Source organism: Gigantopelta aegis, chromosome 3 (genome assembly GCF_016097555.1).
Source record: "Gigantopelta aegis isolate Gae_Host chromosome 3, Gae_host_genome, whole genome shotgun sequence".
Classification (NCBI taxonomy): domain Eukaryota; kingdom Metazoa; phylum Mollusca; class Gastropoda; order Neomphalida; family Peltospiridae; genus Gigantopelta; species Gigantopelta aegis.
In genome coordinates this window covers 27433305-27446126 of record NC_054701.1, presented here as the reverse complement: position 1 = coordinate 27446126, position 12822 = coordinate 27433305, and positions in this window count along the sequence as shown.

Below are 12822 nucleotides of genomic sequence, written 5' to 3'. Positions count from 1 at the left end.
TATTTCTGTACTAAATAGGTTTTTAAATGTTACTGAAGACAGCTATGTAAATACATAACATTTTTGGTCGAATCGAAAATATTTTCTTTTTTTAAACTTTTTTTCTCTCTTTTTTTTTTTTAACTTCCTTTTTATTTGAGGGAGGGGGTGGGATGTTAACGCATTTAGAACAGTTTTTACGGTGTGACTCATAATGGGCATTTTTATTTAGCCTGTTATTTCAATTATTTCAAACATTTCGTATCATACACATGTAAATTCTGTCATGTTCTGAAGGATTTGACCAGTAAACATGAATACCTCAACACACGTTTTAGAATACATTGTGTGTGTGTTAGTTTCATCTAAATATTCTGCTATAGAACTGTACTAAATTAAGTAACTATATAACTAGCCACGGTCTAAACAAGCCAAGATTCCGAGAATTGAATCTGCGTAACTCACTTACAGGTTACGCCGAACATCTTCAGGTAATCCTAATTTTCATTTCGCGTGACTCGTTACAAACTGTGTAAATGATATCCGAAGTTTAATGCGCGAACAAGAAATAAGTTTCGCAAAACTAGATGTGTGCGATCGTTTAATTGCAATTTTTAAAGACCTGTAACCACGTATGCAAATAGCATTCCATATCTACAACCATACAAGGTGTTCAAAAAAAGAAGAAAAACATAAATTTAAAATAACTAACATACTAACATTCACAGGGATTCCTTGACACCACCACCCCCTTCCCCCGCGTCCGTTTGAAGTGTCTTTTTAACGATATACAACACTTTAATTGCCCTGAAAACACGTCTCTGAGCATCTTCTTTTCAAACTTTTCCGGTGAGCATGCCCCGTGCTCTCCCTTATAAATCAGGGGCGAGACGTAGCCCAGTGGTAAAGCGTTCGCTTGATGCGCGGTCGGTCTGGGATCGATCCCCGTCAGTGGGGCCATTGGGCTATTTCTCGCTCCAGCCAGTGCACCACGACTGGTACATCAAAGGCCGTGGTAAGTGCTATCCTGTCTATGTGATGGTGCATATAAAAGATCCCTTGCTGCTAATCGAAAAGAGTAGCCCATGAAGTAGCGATAGCGGATTTTCCCCCTTAATATCTGTGTGATCCTTAATCATAAGTCCGACGCCATATAACCGTAAATAAAATGTGTTGAGTGCGTCGTTAAATAAAACATTTTCCTTCCTTCTCTTATAAATCTCACTCCCTTTAAGAGCTGGTCTCATTTGCCTTCGGCGAATTCAAACTTGCCCTTTTTAGAATATTTGCCAAAAACCTTTTAAACTGGCTACAAACTCAAGATAATCCGTTTAATGGTTTTGTTATTCTGATTTACGATAAGCTATGAATACCATCACGCGGACTCAAGGGAACTACGTAAAATCAGCGCTTGCGGTGTCATACGTAACGTTAGACAATTTCCGCCTTACGGCTCTGAAATCGGTCTTTTAAACACATATTCTGTTTCTGGCTGTCATTGCAAAGAAAATAATTGTTCCGAAAGTCATTTCTTATGAGCTATTTTTTTTTATTGCCGTGTCATAAACGTCAGGTTAATTAATGGTACGACTCTTCAGTTTGCTGGCTTGTTGACCGTTCTTGTTAGTTGACTAGTTTCGTATATATACTACTCAAAAGAATTTAAGGGTCAGACGATATTTTCGACATTATTTTCTGAATGTCAATTATATTAGCTAGACCATAATGTCACGCATGGTATTGTTCCATTTTGACGAAAGTGGGTCTAAGCAACCCATAAATGAATTAAAATCCACTGTCATTGACACTGTCGACTAGTTCTAATGGCGAAAACATGCTTACATTTGCACGTAAATTAGGGCGAAAGCGAAAGGTCTGCTAAGTGCCCATAACTTGCTTTTTCACAAAGCACTTCATTTGCACGCTTTGCGTGTGTATTCCATGTTCCCAATGCTGAAATTCCGTATAATTGGAGCTTGCGTTTGTGTACGGTGCACACTCCAAATTCGACAATGGTACGACGTCAACTGACTATCGAAGATCGAGGAAGGGCTATTGCTTGGCTTCAGGATGGCAATACGCAAAGAAATGTTGCTCTGAGACTTGGTGTCAGTCAGAGTGTCGTTGGCCGACTGTGGCAACGGTACCAAGCAACGCATTCTGTTCGAATTCGTCCACGTTCGGGAAGACCCCGAAGCACTACAAATAGAGAGGACCGCTACATCACCAATATGGCTCTACGTCAACGCACAACCACTGCACGCCGATTACGTGTCAATCTGCGGACTGCGACTGGAACTCGAGTGTCTGATCAAACCATACGCAATCGTCTGAGAGCCAATAATCTACGCTGCCGTCGCCAGGCTGTTCGACCACCACTCCTACCACGTCACAGAACGGCCAGACGTCACTGGTGCACGCTTCATCTGCGGTGGCAACGTGTTCAGTGGGGTCGAGTGATGTTCACTGATGAGTCCAGGTTTAGTCTCCAGTTCAACGACGGTCGGGTTCGTGTCTACAGACGTCCTGGGGAGCGCTTCGCTGACGTTAACGTTAGACAACGTCACCGGTTCGGTGGTGGCAGCGTCATGGTGTGGGGCGGCATCTCTATCCACCACAGGACCCCCCTCTATGTGGTGGATGGCAATCTGAATGGAATCCGCTATCTGAATGAGATTATCCGGCCGTTGGTTCTCCCAGGCCTTCAGCAGATTGGCGGCGGGGCAGTTCTGCAGGATGACAATGCCAGACCCCACCGCGCCAGGGTGGTAACGGACTTTCTCCGACAACAAGGTATCGCCAGGATGGATTGGCCAGCATATTCGCCTGACTTGGCCCCAATAGAGGACGCCTGGGACGAATTAGGCAGGAGAGTTCGGGATAACCATGCCCCTCCGGCCAACCTTCATGATCTGGGTCAACTTCTTATGGCAGAGTGGCAGGCCATTCCCCAAGATTTCTTCAGACGTCTGATCAACAGCATGAGGCAACGATGTGTCGAGTGTATTCGCGCCAGGGGTGGATTCACACACTATTAAACGAATGTTCTAATGTGTAAAATCCATGTTTGACAACCTTCAACTTTGACAGCATGTCATGTGACTTTCTTGTATACAGTGACGTTTATTTGTGGGTTTTTTTGTAAATATGGAACAATAAATAAAAAAATTGGTGTAGTTTACATCATCAATCTAATACACTCTGAAACTTATTTGGTTATACATTTTTGACCCTTAAATTCTTTTGAGTAGTATATATAAACGACTACTACTTTGCCTGTTTGCCTAATCAGGCGCAACGAAAACCAGTTACGTTTATGACTTAATTTATGTTTATGTGCCTTCAAGATAATGTACTAATTTATTTTGGACAGAGAATTGGTGCTTTCGTATATTGTAAAATATAAGCAGTAGTAATGATATAGATATGTTATATGTTTGCGTGTAGAAAATTTTAAATTACATGTAGTTATATTATTGGTACTTATTTTGTTATCTGTACTTTCTTAAATAATAAAAACGATAACACTTGCTTGCAAATTATTTCAAACATCCTTTGGCATCCTTTTCAAATAAACTGATTATAGCGCTAGAGCTAGAAACAGTGGCGTAGCGTGGGTGGGGGGGGGGGCATCAAACCTTTTTTTTTACTGTATTAAATTTTATAAAATGCTTTCATAAATACATAGTATGGGTCTCCCCCTCCCCCTCCCCAATATAAAATCCTGGCTGCGCTTGTGGCCAGAAATAGACGGAAATGAGTAAGAGAAGAGAAAGAAATGTTTGTTTGTGAGTCCAATACAAAAGTACATCAAATTTGCCAGTTTATTCTGTTGCCAACAATATTTCTAAACGCAGCAACAAACCCGAGGGAACGACATTTAGTTACGTGGCAGAGTAGACCCTACTTTCCATGCGTTCAGCGATTGCGAGAGACGCTAACGTTCGCGAACAGTGTAATTGGTTATCGATAAGTAATTCGGTTTGTGGTTAAGCGTGTGGAACAGTGTACTGGTTACATTTAACTGAACGCAACCCTTATGTTTCTTTTTTCTTACACAGTCGTCTAAATACATTGGTTGAAATCTACAGGTGTTTTGTTGGTACTCTTTTGTTTTTTTAATCTAAAACACTGTTTTGATGTGACTATTTGACGAGCGACAAAATTTTGATAATATTGAGTTTTTGAGAGTAACGTGTAGGAATACATCTTACTAAATCTTCTTGATCTTTGATAATTGAACGCACGTCACCTGGTCACCACTGAAAGGAATAATCCATTGTATAAATCGAGAGTTGTCGACCCTAGTCAGCTGTTCCCAATAGCAAGGGAGGAGGGTTTGTTACAGTACTAGTATTAACGAATGCTTCAAGGTGAAAAGCGAATACTTAGCACTTACCATTTCGTCTCAGTGCAGGGAAGTAAGCACCTACGTCATAACGTGCAAAAATATGCACGTGTTACTGGCCTGCCAGAAATTGCACTTTATCTTCTTGGCAAGAAGAAAAAGAGTTTTATGAATAGAAAGTGAAAGCACATTTGCTAACTATTACAGAGCTATGGCTAATATACCGCGGGTTGAAACATCGGTCGGTTCTTAACTATGATACTGAAATAGAGTCGGGCTCAGTTACAAGATGGATGGGTGACCGCCTGCAACAAAACCAATGTTATTAATATTGCCAATGCTTCATCACTAGCATATCGTCAACCGGCTGGTTTCCTGTCTCAAACTTTGCCATGAACCATAATCGGAGAGTTCAGACGTTTGTGTTGTGTGTCCAGGACGACGAGTTGAGATGGATTGAAACATAATTTGTATACAAACCTACGTGTGTGCGTGTCTCTCTCTCTCTCTCTCTCTCTCTCTCTCTGTCTCTCTCTCTCTCTCTCTCTCTCTCTCTCTCTCTCTGTGCGTGTGTGTGTGCGTGTCCGTGTGCGTGTGCGCGTGTGTGTTTGTCGTTAAGATGACTGTCTAACAAAGTTATATCTTTAGACTGTGATCTGTGGCTTTAGTCATAATTAGGACAGGACGTCGCCCAGTGGTAAAGCGCTCGCTCGATGCGCGGTCGGTCTTGGATCGATTGCCGTCGGTGGGCCCCTTGGGCTATTTCTTGTTCTAGCCAGTGCAGCACAACTGGTATATCAAAGGCCGTGGTATGTTGTAACCTGCCTGTGGGATGGTGCATATAAAAAATCCCTTGCTACTAACTGAAAAATGTAGCGGGTTTCCTCTTTAAGACTATGTAAAAATGTCCAATTGTTTGACATCCAAAAGACGATGATTAATAAATCAATGTAATCTAGTGGTGGCGTTAAACAAAACAAACTTTTAACTTTAGTCATAATTATGTACATACGACGGAGATGATGATATTTTTCTTTCCTTAATAACTGCTAGGTGCACACATTAAAATAAAACTCAATACAAACTATAAACATTTAAAAATAACTCTCATACTGTTAATCATGTAACACAATTTTGCTATTAAAATGTCTGTGACATGTCGATCGGTAAAAATAATGTATGGTGTTCCATTAGTCAAATGCCACCGTCATTGTATAGAAATTAAAATGAAGTCTGTCGATTTATAAAGCTGTAATGAAGCCAATTTGAGAGATGATGAAAAACGAAAGTAATGCTGCATGAACATTGCTGCTCATTAAATACAGAAATGACATCGAATTATACACAGATTCTTCATTATTTATCGATCTTGGGCGGCTGGGCCCAATTTCACAAAACATCATAAGCCTAGTTTTTGCACGTAAACGTAAATCTAAGACTAAACAACAATTATTATTATTACTAACAGTACAACTAATATAGTTTGGAGTTCACACATTTCATTTTCTTTTGTCCTTAAAATGCTCCATGTTTCGTAATGGTTTAATTTTTGCGTGAAATGAATGTTAAACACCAATCTAATTAAAATTAGCTCCACTATTACATGTGGATCTAACAGCAGCCAGTTGGAGCTCATGTCCACCAATCAAAACCTTACTTGCAGAATCATGCCAGTGATTTGAAAATAATTTGAAAACATTCCGAATTATCCTGATTATTTTTAAATCACTGGCATGATTCTGCAAGTAAGGTTTCGATTGGTGGACATGAGCTCCAACTGGCTGCTGTTAGATCCACATATAATAGTGGAGCTAATTTTAATTAGATTGGCCAAACACGTGTAAACGTGTGACTGGTATAGCGGCTAGTCGCAGACGTAAACTTATTATGTTTTGCGAAATGGGACCCTAGCCTACACTGTTAGATCAAAGCAATCTTAATACTTTGCTGTATCCATTAAAAAAATGTAAAGTAAAGATGCATTCTTAAAGTTGCAAGTGTCATATTTCGCTATTTTTAATACTTGTTTGTAATAAATAACTGCAAATTAATCGTAACTACATATATTTGCATAATTAACATGAGAAATTCAAAATTGTAATTTTTGCTGCAAATCTGTGTAAAACAATGAGTTCCCCAATAAGCCTTAACTAAAAATATATTTTTAGTACGTAGAAAAATCTTCATCATGCATCCATCGAAATAGCAGACTAATTTGTCAACGTCAAGATGCAATTCACGTGTAATCTGTTGGTCACCTTTATCAGATGTTCCAATAAATGTTAATATACATTTAAAAATAGTAATATATGATTGTAATTGTTTTATTGGCATGTACATAACTTGAAGTTTGGACCTGGTGAGGGATTGGGGTGAATAAATGTATTTAGTGAATGATGTTAATAGCAGAAAGCTGTAAGATACTTAGGATATAAGCTTATGAAACCCTATATAGCTGTTTACATGTAATGCAAATATCAATAAATATTATTATTCAGATTCGGGCATTTACGTTTTATTCTGGCAACAATCAGCCGTACAAAGGTGGGAGCCTGTACGCCTATACATACGGGGGCGGGATGTAGCCCAGTGGTAAAGCGCTCGCTTGATGCGCGGTCGGTTTAGGATCGATCCTCGTCGGTGGCCCCATTGGGCTATTTCTCGTTCCAGCCAGTGCTCCACAACTGGTGTAATAAAGGCCGTGGTATGTACTATCCTGTCTGTGGGATGGTGCATATAAAAGATCCCTTGCTGCTAATCGAAAAGAGTAGCCCATGAAGTGGCGACAGCGGGTTTCCTCCCTCTATATCTGTGTGGTCCTTAACCATATTCTGACGCCATATAACCGTAAATAAAATGTGTTGAGCGCGTAGTTAAACAAAACATTTCCTTCCTTCTTGCCTATACATACGGGGCCGAGCGCACCATCTCGTATTAGGTTTTTGAAATGTACATGTTTTAGGACATTCTCAAACTATTCAGCATTGTAATAGTGTGGTGGAATAGCATGGATAGGTAGGTATATATATTGCATTTGTACTTGAAACTTGGTCATTGTTGATATAAAAAAAACACGCGCGTACGGGCACACACACACACACACACACACACAACTCACACAAACACAGACACACACAACCCCCACAAAAAAAACAAAAAAAAAACCAAAAAACACAAAACCAAACCCTAATTTTCTTCCACAAAGATTACTCTTTCAATAACAGCAAATTTAATGTAAATTTGTTTAAATGATGTCGGTGGTCCGAGCACAATGAAGACGTTTGTAGAGCCTGGTTTCTACTTGCAGCTCTTCATTGGCGGATCCAGTGTGGGTCACACGGGGTCTCGTTACCTCCCCGCGCGTTTAAAATGATCTTTTTAATAATTTTTTCTTTTAAATTCAGCACTAAACTGCCTTGAACATGCGTCTCTGAACATCTTTATTTAAAAAATGTGCGGGAAGGTAGCCGCCGAACCCCATCACAAATACCGTTCCTTTTGGAAGCTCTGCTCGACAAACCCTTGCTACTAATGGGAAAATGTAGCGGGTTTATTCTGTAAGATTATATGTCAAAATTACCAAATGTATGACATCCAATTACCGATGTTAAATAAATCAATGTGCTCTAGTGGTGTCGTGAAATGAAACAACCTTTATCTGCATCCACCTGGTCTCTCAGCGAATTTAACAAATGGCACAATGGGAGACCACTGCAAACACGTAGCCCCGTGTTTATATATAAAAATAAAATCTACAAGCAACTACTGAACATTTCACAAAGTTACCAGCAGAAGCTGATCTGGACATACCTGTGTGGGTGTGTGGCACAAATTAATGGCCACACGGTTTATTGTACGCATGCCTGCACAAGACATAGCATATACGTATGCACCTGTCTTGGTTAAAAAAAACAATGATGAAGATGCGGCGTTGGGTGGCACCATAAGTCAAAGCTACCTGTTGTCAAAATGGGAAGAAAAGATGGATCTAGGGAATGACAGGTCTATAGGAAGAGGGTGGTCGTAGTTGTGTTTCCTACTTGAAGACGAAAATGTAAACAAAAAGTGTCCTACTCTATATAAATAAAGATAAAAACCAGGGCCCAATTTCACAAAACATTGTAAATGTAAATCTACGACAAAACCACAATTCTTAATAGTAAACCTACTAACAGTACAACTAATTAGTAGTAATTACTAATTAGTAGCTTGAAGTACACATTATTTCATTTCATTGTCTTGTTTTATCTTCCGTATTGTGATGTAATTTTCTGTGTGAAATAGATGCCAAACATATGTAAACAATAATAATGAAAACAAAACTGTATGATCTCAGTAAGACTATAGCCTATACCCAAATTAGGCAACTTCTGGGTGGTTTTTTTAAACGCAATGTATTTACAATTCTGACTGTGGTTAAAAGTAATCATGATGTAACCGTACTCTTTTGTAAACAGTGTGTACTGTGCAAGACTATCATCTCCCTTGTATATGATAGAAACCATTACGTGAACTGTGTATTTTTCAACGCTACGTGTGTATTTAATGATACTTAATGATTTACATACGTCAATAAACTCATTCCATACGCAGATTTGATACAAGGTGGTATTTTTTCGCGCTTTTAGCTGGCATATTTACACAGATTTTACTATATATTTTTACATGGCTGAAACTAAATCTACAGTTTGCTTGTAACCGCTTTTACAGCTGTGGTGCTCGTCTAAACTTGTACGTCATTGTTGACGATAGCACATGTCTTTCACCTTAGTATTTTGTAAATATTATTGCATACTTCATTGCCCGATCTGACGTGCACATAAGTCACGCACTGAACAACCAAACATTCGCGCATGTTGTTGAGGGAGCATGCCTCAAATTCCCTATAGCCCCCAGATTTCCATCCCATGTAACTTCCCCCTCCAACTCCAAATACTCTCCTCGGACCTTGGGTGGAACCTTCTTATTCCAAAGCATTGCTAATAAACAGGGGCCTATTTCACTATTTCACTAAACATCGTAAATTTACGTTTACGTGTAAAACTTACACCTGTCGTACGTCTACCTCTACGTGTACGTTTACTCCATTTCACAAAGCCGGTCGTAGAAATACTACTAACTTACTTTGCACGTAAATCTACGTCTGTTTTCTTTTGCAGCTCATTTAGCATAAATTTGACATCTAAAACCGATTATTAATAAATCAATGTTCTCTAGTACTGTCGTTCAACAAAACAAACTTATAACTTTAAAAAAAAAGAACGAATAAACTTGATAAAGTTTGGAAACCACCGTTTCCGGTATACCAACACAACGGTTGTACTGTACCAAATAAATTCCTATAGGCGACAATGTTAACCTATGTAGTTAAAAACACTATATTATGGGTCAATTCCCTATATTTGCTTTGGGAGTGTGTTTGTGTGTGTGGAGAGGGGGGGGGGTGGGGTGGGGTGGGTGGGCACTGATGGATCGGGTACAAACTATATCAGATTTTGGGTTACAATGGTAAAAATTAATGTGATAAAAAAAAGTCTCACAAGTGGGGGGGGGGGGGGGGGGGGGGGGGGGGGGGGGCGTACCCCCAGGACCCCTCCGGTTCCTACTGGCCTGATTTGGACAAGTCGATATGCACAATAAAAAAATAGTTTAAAAAAATGATGGTGATTTCAATTCATGTTTTCCAACAAAGTAGTAGATATACTGCAAAAAGGGTCTGCATTAAAAAAGAAAAGAAAAAAAAGGCATGTCCACCCCATGGATCTGCAACTAAAATTTTCCTAGGTCATAAACGAGTTTATTATTTGTGTAGGCAAAATGCAAGATGACGTTTGGGTGCAGTGGCGTAGCGTGGGTTGCCAGCGCCCGGGGCAAGGCAAGTATTGCGCCCCTAACCAGTGGACCGTTAGCACTCCCCGAGTCCCTTCCACCAGTCCAGAATTTTGCGCCCAGTGGCCCCGCCCACGCTACGCCACTGTTCGGGTGTATTTTGGGTGGGTTTATTTTTTTGTTTTCACCCCAATCAAAATAATAGTCAGTTGACCAGGCAGTCATTTGTGCATGGATATATCTTTTATTTCTAAATTGTAGAGAAAATATGATGTTGAATTTAAAAAGATGAAAGTAAAACATGGTATAGTGCGTCAAATATAAGTTTTAAAATAATACATTTGATAGTAGGGGCGGATCTAGACATTTGTAAAGGGGAGAGGGGTGTCACAGAATTGTAATAGGAGCAAGTTGAGTTTGTGCAAGGTAAATGAGCCGAGGTCCGAAATATTATTAATGAAGACAAGAAGACACGCGTTTTCACAACAGTTTACCACACCCCCATGTCCAGACCACGGTACGGCCCTGCGTTTAATGGGAGCTGGTACAGGCAATAGGTACTGGGGAAAAATATCGTCTGGGTTTTTTTGCTGCATACATTTGCATATATAAAAAAATATGCAGACTCGTCTTAATAGAACGCTGTCGGCCTATTTGAAAAAAAAAAACTTTTTTTTTTTTTAGTGGATTAAAAAAAAAAAAAAAAAAACATTTTGTTTAACGATACCACTAAAACACATTGATTTATTATTCATCGGCTATTCGATGTCAAACATTTGGTAATTCTGACAAGTAGTTGTTAGAGGAAACCCGCTACATTTGTTTCCTAATGCAGCAAGGGATCTTTTATATCCGCTTTCCCACAGACAGGAAAGCACATACCACGGCCTTTGACCAGCTGTGATGCACTGGTTGGAACCAGAAAAAAAAATCAGTTGAATGGATCAACCGAGGTGGTTCGATTCTGTGACGCTGGTACCTCAAGCGAGCACTCAACCGACCGAGTTAAATCCCGCCCTAAGTGGATCAAATGACACAGGTAACAAAACTGACTATCACTGGATTAATAAAGGGAGTTAATCTGTTAAACACTTTACAAAAACCAAAAGTGTGACCATTTTATGAATTATAGAAGTGGATGTTGCAGTTTACGTGTGCGACTAGTTGTGGTCGAGGGCACTCTTAGATTTACGTCTAACTTTACTCGTAACTTAAGTTTACACTTCTTTGTGAAATGCTCTCCAGTCGTAGATTTACGTTTACGTGCAAAACGAAGCTTACGATGTTTAGTGAAATAGGCCCCAGGACCCATATTCACAAAAAAGTGTAAATTTACGTCTACGACTAGCACTTACGTGTGCCGTAGATTTACGTTTACGTGCAAGAAGCACCTTATTCTCAAAGATGGTCGTAAATGTAAACGTAACTTAGTTGGACGTAAATCTACGATTTAACATTCTCACTGGAGTAATTAATAAAAACACATTAGAAACGATGACTACCGGGTAAATAACAAATGCGCAAAACGCAATTTTGTTTGTCGTCTGCTAACAATAACATTGCGAACAGTGAACCATGGCATTTTGGTATTGGTGGGGATCCGCGTTTTGGTACGAACTTGAGGACATTTCTTAAAAAGGAAACGATAACTCAGGAGAAATTGGCCAAGTCGAAAACATCCGTTCGATCACGAACAAAAATATGTTCAATCCGTGGGCGTTCGCCATAGCAAACTGCTTCATTTATTGGAAATGCTGCTAGTTTCCGTAAATAATAGTAAATAACGGCGATCGTGCTTGATTTATTATATGTACACAACTTACGTGCAGCGTTAGTTGCAACCTGAGGCACTCTTATATTTACGTCCAACTTTACACGTAACTTACGTTTTCGTTGTTTCGTGAATAGCTCTTCAGTCGTAGATTTACGTTTACGTGTAAAACTAGGCTTACGATATTTTGTGAATATGGGTCCAGACCTTTAGAAGGTCTGAAGACATCATGTAGAGCCAACTGCCAACAGCAAGACAATATAAATCTGAAAATGTTTCGCAATCAAAATATAATTCTAATTCTAAAGTTATTGCTTTAAGCTACAAGTTTATCAGCATAGCAGATATTTACACACAATATATAATGCATAATACACACAAAACATTGGCAGAGATAGAGCTTTCTTAATATGGTGGCAGCCATCTTGGAAAATGGCCGCCACGTGACCCGCACACAGTTTTGAACGTATCATCAAATAGTTTCATGATCCCAACATCATAATCAATATGTCTAGCCATGTGCACTTATGTTACCCTGTCGGTACCGGTACCCCCCCCCCCCCCCCCACACACACACACACATTCAGGTGGCCCTGGTTACAGGACTATTAACGTACGTGTCAAACATGCTAAGTGCTGTTTTATAGTTCAATAAGTAATCCGCTAACTTACGTAACATCGCAAACTTAGCCTTTCTACCTTGTTCCAATTGCTTCTTTTGAGCAACGTTGTATTATTGTAATTAAACGTCATTGCTAAATATGTAAAATTATCAACAATATCTAAATATTCTCCATCATAAATCGTATCTCTGCACAAGCCAGTCAAAGGGATGTTTTGACAAGTTCATAACTTCTACTTTTATGTTTTATGATAAATTACTGGTAATAAGTAA